The following is a 26,589-nucleotide window of genomic DNA, read 5'->3' as shown; positions in this document are numbered from 1 at the left end:
CTGTTATCAGGTGGCTGCCGTGAAATAGTTGCCACTATCAGTACACCGGCAAATTGAATCTTACTGCCAGTAGAGTGATTTGGCAACCATACCTTGTCATGGCTGCAGCCAGAAAGCTATTAAAGACTCTTTGAAAGGGAAAATGAGGCCTTCAGGGAAAATGAGTGATGCTGAATACCTCACTAGTATAAAGAGAAACTTAAATATATATTTAGTTCAGTTCAGTTGCTCAGTCGTGTCCGACTCTTTGCGACCCTGTGAACCGTAGCACGCCAGGCCTCCCTGTCCATCACAAACTCCCAGAGTCTACTCAAACTCATGTCCATCGAGTCAGTGATGCTATCCAGCTATCTCATCCTCTGTTGTCCCCTTCTCCTCCTGCCCCCAATCCCTTCCAGCATCAGAGTCTTCTCCAATGAGTCAACTCTTTGCATCAGGTGGCCAACGTATTGGAGTTTCAGCTTCAGCATCCGTCCTTCCAATGAACACCCAGGACTGATCTCCTTTAGGATGAACTGGTTGGATCTCCTTGCAGTCCAAGGGACTCTCAGGAGCCTTCTCTAACACCACAGTTCAAAAGCATCAATTCTTCGGTGCTTAGCTTCCTTCACAGTCCAACTCTCACACCCGTACATGACCACTGGAAAAACCATAGCCTTGACTAGATGGACCTTTGTTAACAAAGTGATGTCTCTGCTTTTTAATATGCTATCTAGGTTGGTCATAACTTTCCTTCCAAGGAGTAAGCGTCTTTTAATTTCATGGCTGCAGTCGCCATCTGCAGTGATTTTGGAACCCAAAAAAATAAAGTCTGACGTTGCTTCCACTGTTTCCCCATCTACTTCCCATGAAGTGATGGGACCAGGTGCCATGATCTTAATTTTCTGAATGTTGAGCTTTAAGCCAACTTTTTCACTCTCCTCTTTCACTTTCATCAAGAGGCTTTTTAGTTCCTCTTCGCTTTCTGCCATAAGGGTGGTGTCATCTGCATATCTGAGGTTATTGATATTTCTCCCGACAGTCTTGATTCCAGCTTGTGCTTCTTCCAGCCCAGAGTTTCTCCTGATGTACTCTGCATATAAATATATATATATATATATATATATATATATATATATGTATATTTGTATCCAACAACTACTGGGCTCTCTTCATAGTAATAATTGGTTGTTAGTTGTTTCTTAGGTTTTTACTGAAAGCTACAAATACATATGATATTTTCTCTTCTCTGCTAACACTTACACTCTTTTGCATCTTCTTTTATTGCATTAGCTAGGGACTCCATAACGATATTGAATAGTAAATATCTCTGTCTTAGTCTTGACTTAAATGGTAATAGCCTAAGTGTTTCACCATTTAATAAGTTGTTATAGGTTTGTAGTAATGGTCTTGATCTTATTTATGTATCTTTTCACCTTCTGTTTTAGGTAGCTGTTTGCTTGCTTGTTTAGTTCAGAATTACTTGAATTTTACCAAATGATTTTTTAGCTCCTATGTTTTATTGATATGGTTTGTATTTTTTTTTACTTTAAAAAATGTAATAAGTTATATTGACAGCTTTCCTAAAGTTGAGCATTTCTGCATTCTTGAAATTAAACCTGCTTGGTCATTTTATCTTATTCAGTTAATTCACGTCTGGATTCTATTTATCAATACTATATATAGATTTAGAAGTTTTACATCTATATGTATAAGTGAATTTGGTCTTTTTTAAAGATCAGGTTTTGGTATTACATAGGTTCTAGCTTCTTTGAATGAATTGGGGTAGCATTTCATCCTTCTCCATGGTTTAGACTGGTTTGAGTATATAGTAAGTGTCTTTTCTCTGATAGTATCTACTGCCCAATGATAATAAGGGTTACCAGGCTTTTAATCTTTACCATTATGATTTCATTTTTATTTATTATGTCATGACAGTGCTGAGTCGTTGTTGCTTTCTACAGGCTTTCTCTAGTTGCGGCGAGTGGGGGCTACTCGTCATTGTGGTGCTTGGGTTTCTCATTGCAGTAGCTTCTCTTGCTGCAAAGCAAAGCCTCTAGGCTCGTGGACTTCAATAGTTGCAGTTTGATGACTCTAGGGCATGGTCCAGTGGTTCTGGCTTACATGCTCTGTGGTATGCGGAATCTTCCCAGCCAGGGATCGAACCTGTGTCCCTTGCTTTGGCAGGCGGATTCTCTCTCTCTTTTTTTTTTTTAAGATAATTTATTTATTTATTTTAATTGGACACTAATTACTTTACAATATTATAGTGATTTTTGCCATATATTAACATGAATCAGCCATGAGTGTACATGTGTCCCCCATCTTGAACCCCCCTCCCACTTCCCTCCCCATCCCATCCCTCAGGCAGATTCTTATTCCCTCTGTCTTCCAAACTGCCAGGATGTGGGTTCTTTTGATGTTTTGCTTTTTATTTTGCTGGTGTTTATAGGAAAAGTTTTAGAGTTGCAGTAATTTTCAGGCTGAATGCATATTGCAACAGGAAGGAACAAAGGGAAGAGCTGTGCAGACACCAGCTAAGGCTTTTGCTATTGGAGATGTCAGTAGACTTAGAAAGCAAAGGAGAACAGGACTGGTTGTCAAAAGCCTGGTTCTAGCCTCAACTCCCTGAAACCTGGGTGACATTAAGCAGGCCTTCTCTGAGCTTCAACTTGAAGTTCATCTGTGTGTCTGCTTAATATAATTTCTGTGAAGATCAGAAAAATAGGCCTTCCAAAACCTTAAAAGCTCCGTATTGATCCAGAAGGTACTTAATGGAATTATGATTAGTTATAATAGAAGAGCTCTTCAACAAAAGATTTTTATTTGTAAATGTTCAAGTAGTTGTTTAGTTATTGTGAGACCATCTTTTTTTTTTTAAAATTAGGACCACTAATGACCTTGAGAGAATATAAAAACAGTTTTTAATTTTGTTACGTAATATCAGTTTTAAAGATGTTACGTACTGTATACTAATGAGCTAGGCCAAGTAACACCAAGTAACACTTTAATTTTCTGGCACCATTAGCAATATTAAGAAAGTGAACAAAACATTACCTCATTAATTTTGTGGATGTCACTGTAGTTTTCTTGTGCTCACAGAGGAAGATTTTTTGTGTGTGTGCCCTCTTATTTAGTCACCTGGAAATAGACTCCCCCTTTTTAGTAGCAAAATGCTTATTTAGCACACAAAAAAAGGAAAAATCATTTTCTCTAGCATGTACCAGTACTATTCGCTAACTGAATCACAGAATGCTCTGAACACCTGAAATGGAAATGGTCGAAGAGTCCATCCTGCCAGCCTGTGTGATTTCTAGCCCCGCCGCCTCCTCCCTGCCCCTGGAGTCTTCAGGGTCCTCACACTGCACCCCTCCATACACAATCCTGCCTGATGAGTCCGTAGAGCCAGACGAGGTGCTGGGGTCATTCACTTTAGTCATTGTGTCTTCAGCTTGGTTGGGAACCAGGCCTTGTGTTGAGTGTCACCCCAGGGTGCATCTGTAGGGACTATTAACGCAAATCTAGTGGCAGAGGTATGGTCCCTATGATGAAATGTGAATGAAAAGAACAAAACCTGTCATGTGAAGGAAAAATTGCAAGATTTCTTCCAAACACTGTAAAAATATCTGGTTATTAAACTCACTGAGAAAAAGGCCAAGAGCAGGAAACAGACCTTCTCTCTGTGTTGAGTCACTTTCCAGTACAAATGGACAAACCTTAACAAAGAAGAGAATGGATTTTTTTCTTTTCCTGAAGAATGATCATCTTGTTGAATTTCTGCTTTGTAGCATTTGGTGCTGATCACTCATCAGTGCCCAGAGCACAGGAAAGCTTAGAGTGTGCAATCATTTGTTCCTAAGAGGAGATATAATTAAATAATTCTTGAACATGGCCCCAAATTGAATCTCGTAAGGCATAAATTCAATAAACAGTCTCTTGCTCTAACGCCGATGTCTTATTTATTGGATTGCCTGCCCGTTACCCCTTTCTTCTGGAAGCTGGTCTCCCTGCTCCCTGACTGCAGTGGGTGCAGCCAGGGCTCCCGGTGGGAGCTGCCCCGCCACAGCCTACCCCATTCCCTGCCCAGTGGTGAGCTTGTGAGTACGCAGCCCAGCCTCCACTGTGCAGCCTTCCTTGGAGGGTTTGGACTCACCGGCCAGGGATGCCTGTGTTGGTCTGGCTGCCCTCCTGATGAGGGGGATTAAGTCTGGAACTGTTGTTCTTGGCCGCTTAGGTTGCACATTTTGGAAAGTGGAGAGAGCCCCTCAGGAGGCAGAGAGCAGTCAGAAGTAGGAACGCAGAAAAGGGAGAGACTCGGGGGCCAGGGCTTGTTGTGAGCATGTTCGGCTGAGTGTGTCGTCCACTGAGATGCCCCCTCCGGAGGGCATGGCTGTCCTGAGAGCAGTTCCTGGAGCAGATGCTCATGAACTGGTGGGTTTCCCTTTTGGGGGTAGGTGGCCTGAATCAGATAACTGATCATGTGCTTGCGGCCCTGAGTTCCCATGGTTCTCTAAGGGTCAACCGTAGTACTCATTGTAATTTAGAAGCTAGATTTTACACATTTTTCAGCTTATAATTGACCACACAGTCCATTTCCTTTTCTAATCATACTTTACTTTTGCAAGTAACACATACTCATAATCTTAAAAACTGAATATTCTTTTGAAAATGATAACAAAATAAGAGGTCACTGCCCGTTTCTAATATCCTAGAGTCAGTGACTCAACATTTTAGCCCTTTCTTCTTCTGCGTGTTACCTGTACATTTCCAAATGTTTTTCAGTGTTACTGATTTCCTGCTATGTAATATGAATGCTTTTATACCCACCATATACTTTTGTTACTCCATCCTTCTTGTGTAGTTTTACATCACTGCTTTTGCTTAAATTAATCTTTAAATGATTATGTTACTGTGCAGATATTGTTTATAGATGAGCATGTAGCGTGTGGTGATCAGGTTTTCTTAAACATAATTGAGCTGATAAGTGACCAGTCAGTGTTCTTTTCTTTGTAGAGGGTGTTCCTGTAATCCATGTCATCCTGTTCTTCCTGGTCAGGCTACTCCTTGCATATGCTCACTAGTTCTCACCCTCACTTCCAACATCTTAAGAATTTACTCTTCTTCATCCCACACCTTTTATTAGTCCCCTTCCTGTGCTGGCAAGAGCATTCAAGAAATTTTGGAGTCTTGTATGTCAGAAAACAGCGTCATGCCTGGTTTCCTTCCAAATTTGGAAGACGTTGCTTGGTTGCCTCCAGCACTGCTGTTGACAGACTGATGCCAGTCTTACCCCTAGTCTTTTGTATGTGACCTGTTCATCCTCTCTAGAAGCTTCCACAGTCGTCTCTTAGCCCTGATGGTTAGAAATTCATAATAATATGCCTCTGTGGGTTGGTGTTTTTGTTTTCTTTACCATCAGTTGAATTTGACATTTGCAGTCTTGTTCTTCAGTTCTGTGAAATGTCTTGATTTATCTCTTTGAAAATCTTCTCTTCCCCATCATCTCGCTTCTTTATGTCTGGGCCTCTTTCGCATCATCTGGACTTATCGTTTGTTGTGCATTTTCTCCCCCACCCTCAATTCCTGTCTCCTTTTTTGGTTTGTTTTGCTTTGTTTTTGTCTATTTGCAAAGATGTCTTCAGCAATATTCGCTAATTCTTCTGTCGAATTTATTTCTGCTATGAGATGTTTAGTGTCCAAGAGCTCTTCTTTGTTCACGCACCCTCATTTTTTTTTTAAGAGATTTTTGACATGGACTATTTTTAAAGTCTTTATTTAATTTGTTACAAATTTTTGTAACAAATTTGCTTCTGTTTTATGTTTTGGTGTTTTGTCCACAAGACATGTGGGATTTTAGTTCCCCAAGCGGGGATTGAACCCTCACCCCCTACACTGGAAGACGAGACTGCCAGGGAATACCCCTTCCCACTCCCATTTAAAACTAATATTCTGTACTTTTTGTCATGAAGGCAGTGTGGTCTCTGAAGTTTTCTTCTGCCCCCTGCCTTATCCCTGTCTCTGGCCCTCTCTTGCAGGGTAGGGGCATTTTCACGGTTGGGGTTGCTGGAGAGACAGTCTGTTATCGTCCTCTGGGCTGGAGGCCTGGCTCTCAAGGTTGGGAGAGCGGGGCTCAGGGGAGGCTCTGTCCTCCTGCAGACCTTCAGCTGGCCCTACAGAGATCCCAGAGCCCTGCCTCCTGAGCTGTGCTGGAGTCTGGAAGCTGTGGGCTGTCATTTTAGTGAGGTTTTGAAGAATAGAAATAAAAATTAATCAGTTTGTTTCAAAAGCCTCTGAAATCCCAGTACTAGTTTTTTTTTTTTTTTGTCTTAACCCTTGACTATTCTTTGCAAAAGGCCCCTTTAACAGTTAATCCTGAGTGAGTGAAGCCACTCAGTCGTGTCCAACTCTTTGCAACCCCGTGGACTGTGGCCTACCAGGCTTCTCTGTCCATGGGATTCTCCAGGCAAGAATACTGGAGTGGGTTACCATTTCCTTCTCCAGGGGATCTTCCCGACCCAGGGATCAAACCCGGGTCCTCCCGCATTGGAGGCAGATGCTTTAACCTCTGAGCCACCAGGGAAGATAACAGTTAATCTTAGGTTCTCTAATTATTTTAATGTTTATTGGTGGTACCGTTTGCTTATACAGATTTTTACAACGTGATCTAACTCAGGATTTCCTGATAAGATGGTGAGGTAAGGGGAGAAGCTTACAAAGAAAAAGAAAGGGGGGAAACTCCACTGGTACAGAAACAGAGAGCTGGCCGGGAATTGGTGCCCGCTGCATCCTGTAAGCACAGAGTTCTCACCTGATGTGACATGGGAGGGAAAGAAGGACAGATCAACTTCAGGAAAACTGCCCGGAATCAATCTGTGACTTCCCTCTCCTGAGAAGACTGGTGCAATGTCATGAGGATTAAATTCCACAAATTCCAGCAAATCACTGCAAACCCTGCTAACCGAAGAGACAACAGCTGGCCTGGGAGAAGCAGGGGCTGTGTCTACCCCAGGATTCAATAACACTCAGAGACTTGGCACAGGATACTGCTGTGATAAAACAAAAATTTAGGGACAGCCATCAGGTCTCCCAACAGTTATTTTTATTGAGTTGCTTCTGTTTCCTTTGGGTTCTTAGTTAAATGTCATTAAGTACATGACAGTTATATGGAAAAAAATAAATAGCCAAAAAGAAAATACATCACTCAAATCTAACACCAGAGAAGACTAGTTAACATAAAATAACAGTGAATAAACAGCATATCAAAACATCTGATTCTGAAGTCTGTTCAGTTCAGTCACTCAATCGTGTCTGACTCTTTGCGACCCCATGGACCACAGCACACCAGGCCTCCCTGTCTGTCACCAACTCCTGGAGCTTACCCGAACTCATGTCCATTGAGTCGGTGATGCCATCCAACCATCTCACCCTCTGTTGTCCCCTTCTCCTCCTGCCTTCAATCTATCCCAGCATCAGGGTCTTTTCAAATGAGTCAGCTCTTTGCATCAGGTGGCCAAAGTATTGGAGTTTCAGCTTCAACATCAGTCCTTCCAATGAACACCCAGGACTGATCTCCTTTAGGATGGACTGGTTGGATCTCCTTGCAGTCCAAGGGACTCTCAAGAGTCTTCTCCAACACCACAGTTCAAAAGCATCAATTCTTCAGCGCTCAGCTTTCTTTATAGTCCAACTCTCACATCCATACCTGACTACTGGAAAAACCATAGCTTTGACTAAATGGACCTTTGTTGGCAAGTAATGTCTCTGCTTTTTAATATGCTGTCTAGTAAGTCAGGTCAAATAAATGCTGAGATAATGACTATGAAGAGTTTTGGAAAAAATAATGCAGGGGAAGGGGATTGCCTTATCATGTGTTATAAAGCTACAGCCACTGAAAACTGTGGTATTGGCACCAGAATAGACAGACAGATAAATAGAACAGAATAGAAAGTTTTTAGGAGCTGTAAAAGCTGTGAAAGTGAAAGTCGCTCAGTTGTGTCCAACTCTTTGAGACCCCATGGACATATAGTCCATGGAATTCTCTAGGCCAGCGTACTGGAGTGGGTAGCCTTTCCCTTCTCCAGGGGATTTTCCCAACCAAGGGATTGAACCCCAGTCTCCTGCATTGCAGGCGGATTCTTTACCAACTGAGCTATCAGGGAAGCCAATCAAAAGTGTAGATATACATATATTTGATGTATGTTATAGGTATTTCCTGTCCAAAGAAAAAGATAAATTGATTATTGAATGGTGTTAGGACAACTGGCTAGCTATTTGTGGGGGGTGATTAAAGTTAAATCCCCTCTTTGAATTAAGCATTTAAATATAGATTCAAAAAAATTAAAGATATAAATATAAAAATGAAAATCATTAAAATACTAGAAAGAATTACAAATGAATATTTAGTTGATCTTTGAATGGGGAAACCTTTTACTCTAAGAATGACACCAAAGGAAGAAACTAACAGTGGAGACTCACAAGTTTTTCACAATGTTGAATGTAAGGTTTAAGACTGAAAAGCTGCTGTTTGTCTGATATTAAATGTTAGCCTCTCCTTATAATGGTATACCTTGCCACTATGAAAATAAAACTGTATATAAAGCCTTATCGTTGGGAAGAGAACCTTGATATAATGCTAAGTGAAAAACTTATAAATGTGTGTTTACATGTATGCATTTATATAGGAAAAGGTCTGGATGGTTGTAATCCAAATGTTAACAGCACTGGTTTTTCTTTGGCTTTTAAGATCTGGGTCATTTCTTTTCCTTTGAATTTTCTGTTTCTTTACATTTTTAAAAATCATGATTATATATTAATCTAAAAACCAAAGGACAAAAAAATTTGCAAAATAACTGGTGATAATAAAGTTGGAGAGAAAACAGAGGTTTAAACTTCCCTTCCCTGGTGGCTCAGATGGTAAAGAATCTGCCTGCAATGCGGAAGACCTGGGTTTGATTCCCTAGGTCAGGAAGATTCCCCTGGAGGAAGTGGCAACCCACTCCAGTATTCTTGCCTAGACAATTCCATGGACAGAGGAGCCTGGCAGGCTACGCCCATTCGGTTGCAAAGAGTCGAACATGACTGAACAACTAACACTTTCACTTGCCTAGACTAGACAGATTTCTTAGAAGGATCTTGGGGATCATCTGTTTTATTGCATGATAACAGCATTTCATTACATGGCAACTTAAATCTATCATGACCATAAATGCACATTTCTTCAAGCATAAAAGCCAAACATATGCATTCTTTCTAAAATAACTCTAAAAGATAGTGTTTTTAACTGGTGATTTCTCTTAGTGTAGTTGATATTTGTTTATATATACATTCATTCCCTTTAACCAGTCTTCGTTTAGTTTCTCTGAATTATACAAAGAACAGTTTTTAACATATAAACATACTGTGAAACACCAAAGTTAGTGAAGGTGCCTCTTAGTGAAAGCTTTGGTTTAGCCAACTTAAAATGTTAATAAGTTAAAACAGTAATCAAAGAGAGGTTGTTTTAGTTCATTGCCAACCAAGGAGCTTTCAACTGCCAGTAAGAAAACCCTCATTTCTGGAGAAATGTTTCCCCTCCTGCTTGGAGTCTTCCATTTATTGACTTGGAGAAACAGTCTTATTTTTCGATAATTAAGTCTGGTGGATCTTTTGAGCCCACTGGCTTTTTCTGATGAGCCAATGTGTTGACAGTCTTCCATTAAGAGAAATGAAGAGATTAGAAAAAAAGAGAGCTCAGATTTACTCTGTACTCAAACCTCCCCCATCCTTAACCCCTGGAAGTCACTGATCTGTTCTTCACTACAGTCTTGCCTTTTCCAGAATATCATACACACGGAATCATATAGCATATAGCCTTTGGGGTCTGTTTTCTTTCTCTTAGCAGAAGGCATTTGAAATCCATCCATGTTATTGGCTTATTAATAGTTCCTTTGTGTTGCTGAGTAGTATTTCATTGTATGGATGCACCACAGTTTGTTCTGTAGAAGAGGAATATTTCCATTGTTTCCAGTCTTTGCAATTTTGGGTAGAGCTAGTATAAGCATTTGCCCAGAGTATTTTGTGTGAATATAGGTTTTCATTTCACTTGAATAAAATGCCTAGGAGTGGGATTGCTGTATGATATGTTAAGGGAATATTTGAAATTATAAGGAACTACCAGCTGTCTTTCACAATGACTGTAACATTTTGCATTCTCATCAGCAATGTGTGATTTCCAGTTACTCCACATCCTTGTCAGCACTTGGTATTGACAGGTTTTGTTTTGTGTTTGCTTTATCCATTCTAATAAGCATGTTGTGTTATCTGCCCTTGTGTTTCTCTATTGACTAATGTTTTTAGGTGTTCATTTGTGATCTCGTATTTTCTTTGATGAAGTGACTGTGCTGTTGACTTACGAAGCATCCAGGTCAGTTTCCTATAGGCTGTTTCACAGTGTAGGTCTATCATTTTTTCTCTTTCTTCTGCCTTCCCTCACTCTCTTCCTTCCTACTTTCCTTTCTTCCTTCTTTCCTTTCTTCCTTTTTTCTTTTTAAAAAACTTAGTTCCTCTGTTCCTATATTATATTGGAAATTAGAGCTGGAGGATTGACTTAATTAAGTTTAAACAATTTTGTAAGAATATTTCATGACTGATGTATATGTGAGGGCTTTAAAAAAATGAATTGGAGCAGATTCAGAGTCACACCTTGATGCTGTCACTGACAACATTGTGGCAGCTTCTTCAAGGGTGAGAAGAGCTAGACTGATGCCTTTGACTGTGTGAGAGCGACAAATGGGATCAAACACAAGTGGACAGGTTCGACCTCAATCCAGAGTGAGCAGTGGAGGGTCCAGGCAGCTGGTGGGGTAAGTGATGCTGGGAACTCACACGTATTCTCTTCTGAAAGCTTCTCTTCTCTCCATGAAATTGCAAGGTCGGTGCCAAAAGCAAGGAAGTGGAGAGAGGTATTAGACGTTGGATTTGGAGTTGAAGATGTGTGGAGTTGGATAGGAGAGTGGGAGATTGAATGGACCAGGCAAAAAGAGCAAATGCCAGGCCCTAAGACCCCTCCTGAGGGCATGAATTTAAAGTGGGGTCAGTTGGAGTTGTGTTTCTTCCTGAAGCCATTGTTGTAAGTGTATTGTTAATAAGTAGAGCCATATTAATTAATCGCAGGCCTTTACTTTGGGGGATTTTATCAGTGTGGGGATACCCATGGAGTAAATCATTCAGACTGGTTACAGTGCAGAATTGTGACATCCTTGATGTTCATTCAGATACCCTGAATACCCATCCTCTGTAGGAGACAGGCATTAGGTGGTTTCAGACCAAAGTAGAAAATCTAGACTTGCAAGGAATATTCCATTTCCTCAGCATAGAATTTTGAAATTTTGGAACTTAGTTTTCTCAAAATATGTGAGTAAGGAGAAAAATAACTGCTTTATTTATACTTGATTTTTTCCCATTAATATTTCTTTTTAAATTGGACACACTTTTTCTGTTAGTTAAACCTGAGATTGAATCAATTCAGTTCAGTCGCTCAGTCGTGTCTGACTCTTTGAGACCCCATAGATTGCAGCACGCCAGGCTTCCCTGTCCATCACCAACTCCTGGAGCTTGCTCAGTCTCATGTCCATTGAGTTGGTGATGCCATCCAACCACCTCATCCTCTGTCGTCCCCTTGTCTTCCTGCTTTCAATCTTCCCCAGCATCAGGGTCTTTTCCAGTGGGTCAGTTCTTCGAATCAGGTAGCCAAAATATTGGAGCTTCAGCTTCAGCATCAGTCCTTCCAGTGAATATTTAGGACTGATTTACTTTAGGATTGACTGGTTGGATGGTGGCTCAGAGGTTAAAGCGTCTGCCTGCAATGCAGGAGACCTGGGTTCGATCCCTGGGTCAGGAAGATCCCCTGGAGAAGGAAATGGCAACCCACTCCAGTATTCTTGCCTGGAGAATCCCATGGACGGAGGATCCTGGAGGGCTTCAGTCCACGGGGTCGCAAAGAGTCGGACACAACTGAGCGACTTCACTTCTTTTTCACTTCCTTTAGGATTGACTGGTTGGATCTCCTTGCACTCCAAGGGACTCTAAAGAGTCTTCTCCAACACCACAGTTCAAAAGCATCAGTTCTTTGGCGCTCAGCTTTATTTATAGTCCAACTCTCACATCAGTACATGACGACTGCAAACACCATAGCTTTGACTAGACGGACCTCTGTTGTCAAAGTAATGTCTCTGCTCTTTAATATGCTGTCTAGGTTGGTCATAGCTTTTCTGCCAAGGAGCAAGCGTCTTAATTTCATGGCTGCAGTCACCACCTGCAGTGATTTTGGAGCCCCCCAAAATAAAGTTTCTCACTGTTTCCATTGTTTCCCTACCCCCCATATTCATGGGATTGTATATTTGATGTTTAATTGAATGTTTAAATAGGTTTCCAACTGGGGAAAAGTGTTTTCTGTGTATTTTTTTCTGGGCCATTACAGCGGTATTATGCAAGAGAGGAAATCATTACAACATCCTTCTAAAAATATTTTAGTGGAAAATAATTTTGCAATTAGAATATATCTGTTGAAAGATGTAATATTAAAAACTCTGAAATCTTGATTTCTAGTATAATTTTTAAATTAACAGACTTTACTTTTTAGATGAGTTTTTGTTTGAAGAAAAATTATATTGAAAGTACAGAGTTAACTCCAGTTCCTAAAAACAGTTTCCACTATTATTAACATCTTTCATTAATTTAGTACATTTCTTACTGTTGATGAACTAACATTGATACAATATTATTAATTAAGTTCCACAGTTTACATTGGGATTCACTCTGTGTTGTACAGTCTATGGGTTTTGACAAATACACGATGCCACCATTATAGTATCATAGAGAATAGTTCCAGCATCTGCAGAACTCTCTTGCACCTCAGTTCTTTATCATGCCCTTCCTCCCTCCCACCACTGATCCTTGTGCTGTCTCTATACTTTTGTCTTTTCCTGAATGTCACAGAATTGGAATCATATAATATGTAGCTTTATCAGATTGAGTTCTTAGTAATATGCATCTAAGTTCCTCCTTGTCTTTTCTTTAAAAAATATTTATGTATTTGACTGTGCCAGGTCTTATTTGTGGCATGCAGTCTCTTTTTAGTTGGGGCATGAGGAATCTTTTAGTTGGGGCATGAGGAATCTAGTGCCCCGACCAGGGATTTAAACCCTTGTGCCCTGCATTGGGAGTGCAGAATCCCAGCCACTGGACCACCAGGGACATCCCCTCCCTATCATTTCATGAATTGACAGCTCATTTCTTCTCAAACTGAATAATACTGCATTGTATAGCTGTTCCTCATAATCCGTTTATCCAGTCATCTACCGAAGAAGGACTCTTGGTTTCTTCCAATTTGGGGGAGTTGTAAATAAAGTGGCTACCAACTACAATGTAATCTTAAAAAGACAGCTGTAATTGCTGACCGTTCTTTTAAGTTAAGCAGCATCTACATTTACTATTGGGCTTCCCTGTAGCCCCATGGTAAAGAGTCCGCCTGCCAGTGTCGGAGATGCAAGTTCGATCCTTGGGTTGGAGCGATCCTCTGGAGAAGGAAATGGCAGCCCACTCCAGTATTTTTGCCGAGGAAATCCCATGGGCAGAGGAGCCTGGTGGACTGCAGCGCATGGGATCACAAAGAACTGAACATGACTTAGTGACTAAGCAACAACGACATCTGCTAGACCTTACACTGACTGATCACCCACAGTGGGTCCAACAATATTTCTAGGTGGCACTCACCATCACACAAGCAGTTAAGCCCCTTGCCTCATGGAACTTGCAGTCTAACTAGGGAAAGCTAGATGATGTAAAAAAGATGTCTAAGGACTTGAATATACACACAGACATGTGAATGCTTATAAGAATTTTTAAATACTTTTAGTCATTAAAACATTTAAGGAATAGTTGGAGACCCACAGCCTTGCGTTTCCTTGAAGAGGTCCTGGAGAAGAGGCCTCTGACTGTGACCATCATGCATCTCTTACTTCAAGTGGTTTCATTTCTAAGTATAAAAGTTATGGTTCTTGGCACTTGCAGAAACATTTCAAGTTTTCACTCCTCCACCAGTACAAGTAATGAAACGACGATCTTAACATCGGACCTAGAATATTGTAAAAGAGGGTAGGAACAGATCCCTCTCTGGGCATCAAGTCGGATTGATTTGATGAATCAATAGATGAAGTCAGTATCAACCTGAAAGATTGTCAGGAGGGTGAAAACATGAAAAGCCATTTGATAGAGAATTGAAAACCTACCTAGAGATTTTAGAGATTTCCATACCAATCACCACAGGCTGACTGCCTGAGATTGCACACAGGTGCTCTTGGAGCTTTGCAAAGCTTGATTAATATTCACAGTTTGTGCTAGGGCTGGAAAACCCGTAAGGTCGCTCTTTTCTACAGTCCTGGTTCCATGTTGAACCATGTACAGACATGCTGGGTGCTATGGGGCCGATCTTTCTCTGGTCTCTGCCATCTCCTGGGCTCGGTCATTCTGTTTAGCTCCTGCACAAGAACCTGCCATTCCTCCAGGGCATTTCCTGTTGCAAGAATATCTCTAGGTTAGAGAGGATTCCTTCATTCATCCTTTCAGCATTTCCCAGGGGCCCGTGTGCCTGTGCTGTGCTGCACACGAGGGATACAGTGGTGACTGAAGTATCTGTGAGAACGATGAAACCAACGAGTGGAATAGACCAGTGTGGAATCCTTTGGAATTACCCGCCCATCCAGCATAGTGCCCAGAGCTAATCTTTTTTTTTTTTTTTTATGAAGGTCAATTCTGTCAATTTATTTTTTATTTTTTAAATTTTACTTTACTGTATTGGTTTTGCCATACATTGACATGAATCCGCCACTGGTGTACATGAGTTCCCAATCCTGAACCCCCGTCCCACCTCCCTCCCCATATCATTGCTCTGGGTCATCCCAGCGCACCAGCCCCAAGCATCCTGTATCCTGTATTGAACCTAGACTGGCGATTCGTTTCTTACATGATAGTATACATGTTTCAATGCCAGTCTCCCAAATCATCCCACCCTCTCCTTCTCCCACAGAGTCCAAAAGTCTGTTCTATACATCTGTGTCTCTTTTGCTGTCTCGCATACAGGGTTATCATTAACATCTTTCTAAATTCCATATATATGTTTAAACAGTGATATTTGCATAATGTTTATGAGAAGGCACTGCTAAAAGTTATGACATCATAGCTAAGGCAGGAAAATAATTTTGCTTGAAGTAAACTCGTAGAGTAAAAGGATTTATAATTAAAACTTAAAATATGACCCAGAATACTTGCATTATGCTTCCTCAGGCAACTAAAAGACCTATGCTCAATCCTAAGAAGTCCTTCACCATGATGAAAGCAAAATGAAGTGTCAGGGTTTTCCCACGTAGTTCCATATTTGTATATTGATGGAAAACTCTGAATTCCTCTGTATCTTTACAGTTTGGTTTGTGCAAATCTCAATCTGACACAGTTAATATTGCAGATAAAATTGAATGAGGCAAGGATTCTCTGCATCATTTTGTACGTTGTTTAAATCAGTTTTATTGAGGTGTGAATTGCATACCACAAATGCACCCATTTTAAATGTTCACAATTCATATTTGTATGCACCCATGTAAGAACCACCACAAAGAGACTATTTCCATAACTCCAGAAAGTTCCCTCCTTTCCCTCTGCAATTAGTCTCTCCTGTGCTGTGCTTAGTTGCTCAGTCATATCCTACTTTTTGTGACCCCATGAACTGTAGCCCTCCAGGCTCCTCTGCCCATGGGATTCTCCAGGCAACGATACTGGAGTGGGTTGCCATGCCCTCCTCCACAGGATCTTCCCCACCCAGGGATTGAACCCAGGTCTCCCGCATTGCAGGCAGAGTCTCTACTGTCTGAGCCAGCAGGGAAGCCCATGAATGCTGGAGTGGGTCGCCTATCCCTTCTCCACGGGATCTTCCCAACCCAGGGACTGAACCCAGAGATTGAACCCAGATCGCCCGCATTGCAGGCAGACTCTCTACTGTCTGAGCCAGCAGGGAAGCCCATGAATGCTGGAGTGGGTCGCCTGTCCCTTCTCCAGGGGATCTTCCCAACCCAGGAATTGAACCAGGGTCTCCTGCATTGCAAGCAGATTCTTTACCAGCTGAGCTGCCAGGGAAGCCCTAGTCCCTTCCTCCTCCCAGTCGAAGACTATCATTGAAATGCTTTCTATCACTATAAATTGAATTGTCTTTTGTATTCATATAAATGGAACAACACAGTGAGTATTCTTTGTGTCTGACTTTTAAAATTCAACATAATGCTTTTGAGATTCATCCATGTCACTGTGTATAGTGTCTTTCTTTACATTGCTTAATAGTATTCCATGGTATGAACATACCACAATTTTCTTATCCATTCACTAGTTGGTGAACATTTTGGTCATTTCTGTATTTTGACTATTATGAATGAAGCTGCAGTGAACACTCTTGTACCTGCTTTTTCATGTATATATGTCTTCATTTTTCTTGGGTGAATTCCTCATAGTGAAATTCCTGAGTCTTTTTTAAGAGGTTTTCTTTAATTTTTTATCTTTGGGTATATTGGGTCTTGCCTGCTGCAGAGGATTTTCTCCAGTTGCAGCGAGTTGGGGCTACTCTCTAGTTCCAGGGCTCAGGCTTCTGCCTTCAGTGGCTTCTCTTGTTGTGGAACACAGGCTCTAGGTGTCTGGGCATCAGTAGTTGTGGCACGTGGACTCAGTAATTGTGGCACACAAGCTTAGTCGCCCTGCGGCATATGGAGTCTTCCTGGACCAGGGGCTGAAGTGGTATCTCCTGCACTGCAAGGTAAATTCTTAACCTCTGGACCCTCAGGGCAGCCTCTCCCCCTTTTTTTCTGAGATAGATCGTATGTGTGCATGCTCAGTTGCTGAGTCGTGTCTGACTCTCTCCACTCCGTGGCCCCAAAGGCTCCCCCATCTGTGGAATTTTCCAGGCAAGAATACTGGAGTGGGTTGCCATTTCCTCCTCCGGGGGACCTTCCCGACCCAGTTGAACCTGTGTCTCCTGTACTGACAGGTGGATTCTTTACTACAGAGCTACCTGGGAAGCCCAAGAGGTCATATAGGGTTGGTATTATTTATCCCTGTATGTCTGACATAATTTCTCAGTAAAGCAATCTGGGCCTGAGAAATTGTTAAATTATGCATTGTGTCTTCAGTAGATACAGAAAGCTGTTCAGATTTTGTTTCTTCCTGATAGTGGTATTTGTGTCTTCCTTTTTATTGTTTTTTTTTCTTTTTTTTTTAATCTTTTTTTCTTTTATTATTTATTATTATTATTTTTTTTTACTTTACAATATTGTATTGGTTTTGCCATACATCAATATGAATCCTCCACGGGTGTACACATGTTCCCCATCCTGAACCCCCCTCCCACCTCCCTCCCCATACCATCCTTCTGGGTCATCCTAGTGCACCAGCCCCAAGCATCCTGTATCCTGCATCGAATCTGGACTGGCGATTCATTTCACATATGATATTATACATGTTTCAATGCCATTCTCCCATATCATCCCTCCCTCACCCTCTCCCACAGAGTCCAAAAGTCTGCTCTACACCTCTGTGTCTCTTTTGCTGTCTCGCATACAGGGTTATCATTACCATCTTTCTAAATTCCATATATATGTGTTAGTATACTGTATTGGTGTTTTTCTTTCTGGCTTACTTCACTCTGTATAATTGGCTCCGGTTTCATCCACCTCATTAGAACTGATTCAAATGTATTCTTTTTAATGGCTGAGTAATACTCCATTGTGTTCTTAATCTGTTTAGCTAGAGGTTTATCAATTTCCTAGATCTTTCAAAGAACTAACTTTTGGTTTTACTGATTTTTCTGTATTTTTGTTTTGTTTTACTTGTTTACTTTCTGTTAGTGTTTTATTCATTCTGTTTAATTTGTTCCTTTTCTGAGCTGTGTGTGCTCAGTTGCTTCAGTCGTGTTCGACTGCAGCCTTATGGACTGTAGCCCTCCAGGCTCCCCGTCCATGGGATTCCCCAGGCGAGAATACTGGAGTGAGTTACCATGCCCTCCTCCGGGGATCTTGCGGACCCAGGGATCAAACCCACGTCTCCTGTGTCTCCTGTATTACAGGTGGATTCTTGATGGCTGAGTCCCTGGGAAACTTGTTTTTTTCTCGCATCTCTTAATTCTATTTTGTAAATTTCTTAGACTAGATTCCCTCACTCTCCTGTTGAAGTTTTCATTTTGACAAACATTTGGTAATTTCTATGAATTCTTTCTGGTTTTCTAGCTTTTCCTTTCTCATGAGAGTCTACACTGTCTGTATGAATGCAAAATTTTCTTAGTTCTCTCTGAGGCTATCATCTTTTTTAAAAAAACAAGCAAGTATATCTTCTGTTCCTTGAACTATTTGAGTTACCTGAAGTGTTTCCCCTGAGGTTCATTTTCTTTCTTTCACCCTGGGGTATGTGTGCATGGCAGTCTGTCTGTCTGTTTCTCTGTTTGTATGATGGCTTTTCTAAAGTGTCTGGTGATTCTTGGCTGTCTGTTTCTAGCACGGCTGGCTCAGGATATCGTCATAAAAGTGACGTTTTCCTGCTAGCAGAGGCTTAGCTCTGTGATAGACGACTCTGACGGGCAGAATGTGCTGCCCATGCCCCATGACCAGAATGCAGACCATGTTGCTCAGCTCCTTAGTCTCCTCACCCCAAGAAAGTTCCCTTCCTGTGTTTAGTAAATAGGTCTTCTCTGTGTGTGTTTTGTGTGTATGTGTGGCCCGTCTCTTGCACATGTGCACGTGCATAAGGGTTGTTACTTAGCTGTAAGACATTTGCACACGGGGCTGTGGGGAGGGGAGGAGCCCCCCGTCACCGTGCCCACCGTCATGAGGGAGTGTGCAGGTCTGGAGACTTTGCCAGTTTATAACTGGCCAGCTTCCTTCATAGCTGAAGCTCCCTCCACTGGGGCTCTGGGCCCAGTTTCCTCCACTAAGTTTCCTCGCCTTCTACTCTTTCATCTATTTTTGGATTTCCAGAAGTTTGTAGAAATATCCCATGTTCTTAATGGTCTCCTTCCCATTTCCTTCATTATTATGAGTTGTGCCTTTTTAATTTCTTTGTTGTTTTGATACTCTTTTGATATCAGAGAGAAATCGGAATCTTCAGTCTCCCATCCTAAATCTGTACTTCCTTCTCTTTCTAACTGCTCTACACTGTAGTCTGTGGCGTGCCTGATTTCTAAGCACATGCCGCCATTTCCTTGGCTCTGTGGTCCTGGGAAATTTGTTTAACTTCTCTGCGCCTTGGTTTTTTAAAACAGAGAAAATAATAGTACCTACTTCATAGGATGGTTGTCAGCACTAAATGAATTACTACATGTCAAAGCCCGTAGAACAAATTAGCATCCGTAGGCCCCGTGTAAATATTTCTGTGTTATTTTTCAGTTGTGGCTAGTTGCTCGTACACGCCCTCACTGGCTGGCTCCAGATTCTCTGTGTGTCATGACAGTGCTGTGATGGGGGTCCCGGCTTCATGCCGTGCTCTGGGAATGTTGGGAGAGTCATTCTGCAGAAGGTGGGCATTGCTGGTGGTGGGGGAGGGCTGCACCCACATGCTCCAGATTTTCACAGAGAGACCATATAACTTTCTTGCTCTTTACCTGCCTAGTAGCTAAGGATGTGAAGATTCTCAGTGGTTTTCATCTTTTCTCCAAGGTGATGGACAAATGGGATGGACAATATACTTGCATCCCTCAGCTACAGAGATGTAGTAATAACTAAAAACATTAAATTGCATTTCTTTGTATTTAGAATTCTTACTAGTTTCGAGGTATAGAGTGGGCGCTCCCCTCACCCACGTGGAGTGTGCTCACGGAGCAAACCATGGCGGTGGCTGAATTCGAACCAGTCCGCTGGCCTGGAGCCCTGCCCCTCCTGTCCTAGTTGAGGGCCCCCTGCCCACTTAGCGCCCACCATCCAGCACAGAGCTTTTCCAAGGCAAAAGACAGGTTTTCACTCACTGAGATTGGAAGACTGAGTAGAAGCTCCTGACAGGCACCGATGGGAAGCTCTCCCCAGCCTCTGGGGCCAGCTGAGAAGCATCGTCCTCAGGACGGTCCCAGATGGGACCTAGCGGTTCTGACAACCCCTTCTCTTCGCCCTCACTCGCCACTCCCTGCTCTGAGCTTCTCCCACAGGTCATTCTTCCACAGCGGCCCCCACAGGGGTATTCCCCTGGGCCCTCTGGAACCACATTCAGTCACCAACAAGCCTCACCCTCCTCACGGATAACTCTGTCTGTGTAAACGTGGCCTCTCCCTAGTAACACCACCTCATCTGTTACCCACCGAACAGGTGGTGCTCAGGTTTGTTACCCTCCCCTTACTGGGAAGCATGCAGGATGGAACTGGGATCCAAGTGCACACCCACACTGCCTCCTGAAGGGGTAGCTTCCAGGAGACTAGAACAAAGATGAAGTGACACCATGGCAGGAGTGGGTCAGGGAAGGTGAACGGTGACAGGGTCAGCCCGCCCTCGCTCTTGGAGCTGCCGTATGCCTTTCGGTGGAGTTCGCCTGCCTTGCGCTGAACGGTGCTGCCACTGTACCCGCGTGTCCTTAGGTCCCGCCGTGTTCTGTGCAGCTCAGATGGTCAGGGACTTTTCTCAGCCTTGCAGGGACTGAGAAGCTCATGGAATGCAAGAAATTGGTTTAAGACTGATGGGAGATTTAATACTTAGTGTTTCCTGTATACTTCTTCATTTGTTGTTAATGGGGTTCATAATTTTCATGAGAGAATTCACGTAGAAATATTTCCTATGTAGAAATATTTTCAGGATACTTTATTGTTACAGTAAGCAAAAGAAGGATGTGAAGGAATTTTGTGGAGCAAATCAAATCATTTCAACTTAAATTCAAAAGCTTTTCAGGGCCGCCTTGTCTTGTGCTAAGAACACCCTCAGAACAGGAAAACAGGTTTAGAAGAATCTTTGTTCAGCTTCTCCTTAGAACAGTTTTTTCTAAAGTGTGTCTGTCTTAGCCCTTTAAGGAGATTTGCCCGCTATATGGATCTTGTTGAACAATAGTCTCCATTGTAAGGGGTCTCTTGACAAGGACTCCAGGATCAGCATTTATAACAGGTCTCCAGGGTTTTCATATTTTTATTTTCCAAGTAACAGAGGTCGTATGTAGCCCAGTGGGGATTGGTTGTAATCGCCCCTTTTATAGGTAATAAGCTGGGAACGAAACAAGAACTCCTGACCCTTCTTCCAGCGCTCATTCATCGCTGTCTTTGTTGCCAGGAGCTCAGTGTCACTCAGGGAAAGGGAGGCAAAGAAACCTGAGCAATTGTTCCAGGATCACACAAAACCTCCCCCTGGAGTAGGAATGGGGCCCATGAGTCTTGGTTGATCAGACCGGGAGCTGTTCCGGCCCCAGGCTTTGCATTATATCATCTCCCTGGAGCCGGAGCCTCGTGAATGGCAATTTCTCACGACACACGAGTTCATTTGATTTCCACCTGTGCTGGTCTCCTCCTTGTAGCTGGTTTTATTTTAGGCTATAATTTGTAGTTTAGAGATAGAGAACAGAAAGTGTGTTAGAAACCAGAAGCCTGTAGGAAGCATGTATTTATTCTAATGTGAAGCACACACACATTTTTAAAGTCAGCTCCAGCTGTCAAGATGAGCTTGGACACGTGGTTAACAGGGTCTACTGTGTGGTATTTCGTGTGCTAAGTTACTCATTACAGTGTCAAGTTCAATTCTATAGGAGTCTTTTCATCTACCATTCTTTCTGAATTTATTTCAAAGCTTTACTCAGCATTAGATTGAGCATGAGCTAATTTAGCTTTCTAGTTCCTATTAAATACCATCCTTACATCGAGATGACGATTGTAGCAAAACATGGCATGGTGATAGAATTATCTTATCTTTGTGATAGACTGTTGGGTGCCGGTCACGGCACATTGTAGGTGTCTCCGGAGCATGATTTACAAGGACTAGACATACTGGAAATCTGCAAGTACACAAAATCCATACTTTCTAACTGCTGTTCCCCTTCCCTATGACCACCACCACCTCAGACACATAACATCAAGTTGTTCCTACTCACGGCACAGGCATCTTTGTTTGTATTTTATTTAAATTTCCACTTCTGTGGCCCTTGCCCAGCATAGGCACCCATGCTGGTATATTTCTCATTTTTCTTACTCATTTTTTGTTAATTGTGTTGCCCTGTTTTTGTTTTTTAATGTATGTGCATGGATTTGGGCTCCGAATGTCTACCTGCTTCTTTTTTGCTCAGTGTTATGTTTATGATACCCGTCTGTGTGGCCATATATAAATCTGTGTGCTCTCTGCGACCCCATGGACTGTAGCCCACCAGGCTCCTCTGTCCATGGGATTTTCCAGGAAAGAATACTGGAGTGGGTTGCCATTTCCTTCTCCAGAGGATCTTCCCAGCCCAGGGATCGAGCCCATGTTTCTTAGGTCTCCTACATTGGCAGGCAGATTCTTCACCACTGTGCCACCTGGAAAGCGCATATAAATCTGGTTCATTGTCTTCTGCATGTATTTCCATGGTTTGAATGTGCCAGAATTTACATATCCATGCTCCTAGTGATGGACACCTGCCTCAGCTCCTTGCTTCCAAAGCCGTTGCTGCATGAGCCTGCGCGGCCTGCTGTGTGCTCTCTCGTGGATGTGTACACGAGCTTACACTGAAGCACAGGTAGAGACAGTGCCCACGTTTAGCAGATGTTTAGCATCCCAAAGGTAAAAATTAGTGCCACCAGTGTAATATTGAACTTTTGGAGCTTTAAGATATGCACATTTTGTATAAAAGACGATGTTCAGATGTGCAGTTGAAATTCCTGTTAGGAATCTGAAGAGTGTTCTTCCAGCAGCCTTTTCCTTTCCTCCTAATGGCTCTGCAGGTGTTGGTGACTGTCACTCCTTGGTGGGTGCTCAGTTCCCAGGGAGGAACTAAGCTGAGTTATCTAAGGAGTGGGCAAAGTAGTACATTGAGTTCTATTTAAAGAAATTAAGTATTTCATCATGTAGCAGGTATTTAAGCTTTTTTTTTTTTAACGTTAAAAATTCTCCATACAATAGAAATTAGAGTGAACACAATTCTTTGTTCCTGTTGCAGCTGGCCCTTGCTCTGGAATGACTGTACTGGAGCACACCACTCTACGGATTTTATAACTTGGTTTATAGATGTCATTTTTATCTTTGTGCCCTAAGACCTAGAGACAAGTCTGGTACCAAAAATGAAAAAAAGCATTCGGAACCAGCATGTGGTGGATCATGTTGTTATGGTTGGAAATTTTGCACACTTAGCTTACTCGGAGACTCTGAGAAGATCAAGCAGGCTGTGCCCAAGCGGTTCTAGGAGGTGCCCTCAGGATGGTAAAAGAGGGAAAGACGAACCAGCCAGTCTGAGCAGTGAGCTAACTCAGCTGGTCCTAAGAGGGCTCAGTGGAGGGGATAGGCCCAGGGAGAAGGCCCTGACATCCAGCCAACTGTATGCGTCCTACCTCCCCAGGTCACTCCCTCCAACTCCTTGAGCCCTCAAGGGTCTGGCTGTTGACTGTTCTCTCTAATAAATGTTCCTATCCCTCTTTCACTGCCATAGCAACCAGCTTCTTTAACCTCTCCCCTGACCTCAGCCCCTCACCTCCAGTCATACCCTTGACCCCTCTCCTGCCATACAGCCATGTGACTGGCCTCAGTTTAAACCCCCAGTTGCTGACCTCAGTGGCCCTCAGCGCTGCCTGGCAGGTCGTGTGTTTTTTCGTGGCCTGTTATCTTTCCTGCTCACTGAGATGACAACTCCATGCCTTCTCCTTTCTCGGTCCTCCATTACCTCCTTCCCCTCCCTCGCCCTTGGCTGATGACCTCGCTTCTCACCTTGCTGAGAAAACAGAGGTATCAGATGAAAACTCCCATCCCCTGTGCTACTTGCACCTGTGCCCATGTGGACCCACCTCTCTGGTAACTACAGGAGAACCATGTCTGTACCCCACGAAGGACACCTCCCCACTTGTGAGCAGGTCCCATTCTCTTGTCCCTTCAGCAGGTGGCCCAGCAGTCCCCCGCTCTCGCCTGCGTCATCTCATTCCCTCTCTTATGGGATCATTCCCGTCGGAACACTAACATACCGGTGTTTCTCCCACTTCAACCTCACATCTCCTTCCTATTTTTGCCCCATTTTTCTTTAAACAAACTCCCTTAAAAAAAAAGTTGGCCGTGATCACTGCCTCCGGTTATTCTTCTTCATTTTCTCTTGAACCATCAGTCCACCAGACACCACTCTCAAGGTCCCTAGTGCTAACACACAGTCACCTCTTTCGTGATCTTTTTTTTGACCATTCATTTCTACTTTGACTTGACTCCCGTCTCCTGCAAACACTTGTTTCATTTGGCTCCCAGGGCCCTATATCACTTGCTTTTCCTCCTGCCACTTCTCTTTGGTGTGGCAGTTCCACTCCTAGGTGTGCGCCCAGTACAAACAAAAATATGTGTCCACAGAAACATTTGTACATCAGTGTTCATAGCAGTGTTTTTTATAACAGACCCCAAATGGGAACAACCCTAATGTCCATCCACTAACCAATGGATAAGTAAGATGTGGTTAGTCCATACAATTGAGTATTATTAGATGGAAAAAAGGAATGAACTACTAATACATGCTGTACAATGTGGTTGAAACTGGAAAACATTATGCTAAATGAAAAGCCAGTCACAAAGGACCATCTATTGTATGGTTCCATTTATATAAAATGTCCAGAAGAGACAAATCTATAGATGCAGAAACTAGACATGATTACCTAGGGCCCCAGGAGATGGGGATCATGAAGCAGTGATGGCTGAAGGGAATGGATGTTTCTGGAGGTGTAAGGAAGTAACATTTTTAAAAAATACATATTTGTCTGCACCAGGTCTGTGTTGTGGCACGCAGGATCTTCAGTTGCAGCGTGTGGGATCTAGTTCTGTGGCCAAGGGTTGAAAGGGGGCCCCTTGCATTGCAAGCGTGGGTTCTTAGCCACTGAACCACCAGGGAAGTCACTAGAGGTGTGAGGACAATGTTTGATTGTGGTGATGGTTGCACACTTCTGTGAATATACTAAAAGCTACTGAACTTTGCACTTCAAATGGATGATCATACATCATATATCAGAGCTGTTTTTTGTTTTTTTTTTTAAAGGAGAAACTGTTTAGAGAGTGTTGGGTAAGCTTGTTTCAGAATTGCTGTGCAGCTGACTTTTTAGCTTTTGAGAGTAGATATTTAAATAGAAAAAATAATTTAGTACCAGATCTTGAGAGTTTACCAGATGGCCAAACTGCCTTATACAGTTGGGAGTAGAAAACCACCAACAACTGAAAGCTACTTCCATTCACTCACTCTGACTGAACAGCTAAGAGTTCCAAAACCCTTTATGATTGTGTAATTTTAGTTCCCTGAAATAATATATCTATTTCTAATACTATATATTATAAGCCTAAGTAAAAGTAGTAAAAAAGATGACTGTACCTGGACTTGTCAGATATCTAATCCACTCATGGAAGTTCATCTGTGACTGGATTAGAAGCTTAAAGAATTTATGACCATGATGTAGTTTTTCTGAACTGTAGCACAGTTTAATAGAAGTGTTTTTTTAACCTACTGCTCTATTGCATCACAAGACTGCATGCATGTTTTTCTCATCAACATTTTCTGGTGCACAGGGTGCTCTTAATATGACTTTAGTTCATGTGGCTTGAGTATTTGTTCAGGAATCTTATTTCAAGTTTGCTGCTTGAGTTTTAAAAATGTATCACAGGTTGGTTTGTAGCGTCTTTGGGAGTGGAAGGGAGTTGGTAGGGGGAGCTGGAGCAGCGAGGAGGTTCTTGAAGCTCTCGGATTCTCTCGGGTGAGTTAGGGATTTAACTGCCACCAGGTCGAGCAAAAGAGCAAAGACCAAGACCACCAAGAAGCACCCCCAGCGTGCGACCTCCAATGTGTTCGCCATGTTTGACCAGTCCCAGATTCAAGAGTTCAAGGAGGCTTTCAGCATGATCGACCAGAACAGGGATGGGTTCATTGACAAGGAAGACTTGCATGACATGCTTGCTTCCCTGGGAAAAAATCCAACTGATGAGTATCTGGATGCCATGATGAATGAGGCTCCAGGTCCCATAAATTTTACCATGTTTCTCACAATGTTTGGTGAAAAGTTAAATGGCACAGATCCAGAAGATGTCATCAGAAATGCTTTTGCTTACTTTGATGAAGAAGCAACTGGCACCATTCAGGAGGATTACCTGAGAGAACTGACCACAAGGGGAGACTGGTTTACAGATGAGGAAGTGGATGAGCTGTACAGAGAAGCACCTATTGACAAAAAGGGGAATTTCAATTACATCGAGTTCACACGCATCCTTAAGCATGGAGCAAAAGACAAAGACAACTAAAAAGAACTTCAAACTCCAGCCAAACGTTCCTTGTTGCCACTCTGGGTATTTCTGAGACTTTCTCTTAGAGCCTGTTGCATGCCCTTAGCTTTACAGCTTCTGCCTTTCTTGTTGTATTTATTCTCAGCCATTTGGGGCACATGCATCTCTATAA

The 26,589-nt window shown here is 42.5% G+C and overlaps 1 protein-coding gene and 1 pseudogene across 5 annotated transcripts in view; both read left to right on the top strand.

Annotated features, from left to right (window-relative positions):
* The window catches only part of ANO10 (anoctamin 10), a 214,666-nt gene that overhangs the window by 97,266 nt on the left and 90,811 nt on the right, over nt 1-26,589 (top strand). The window lies entirely within an intron of this gene.
* LOC138424771 (myosin regulatory light polypeptide 9 pseudogene) lies at nt 21,866-26,522 on the top strand (annotated as a pseudogene).

The sequence above is a fragment of the Ovis canadensis genome, chromosome 19 (genome assembly GCF_042477335.2).
Source record: "Ovis canadensis isolate MfBH-ARS-UI-01 breed Bighorn chromosome 19, ARS-UI_OviCan_v2, whole genome shotgun sequence".
NCBI lineage: Eukaryota > Metazoa > Chordata > Mammalia > Artiodactyla > Bovidae > Ovis > Ovis canadensis.
The sequence above is the reverse complement of the archived record's forward strand: the minus strand, read 5'-3'. Positions and strand labels throughout refer to the sequence as shown.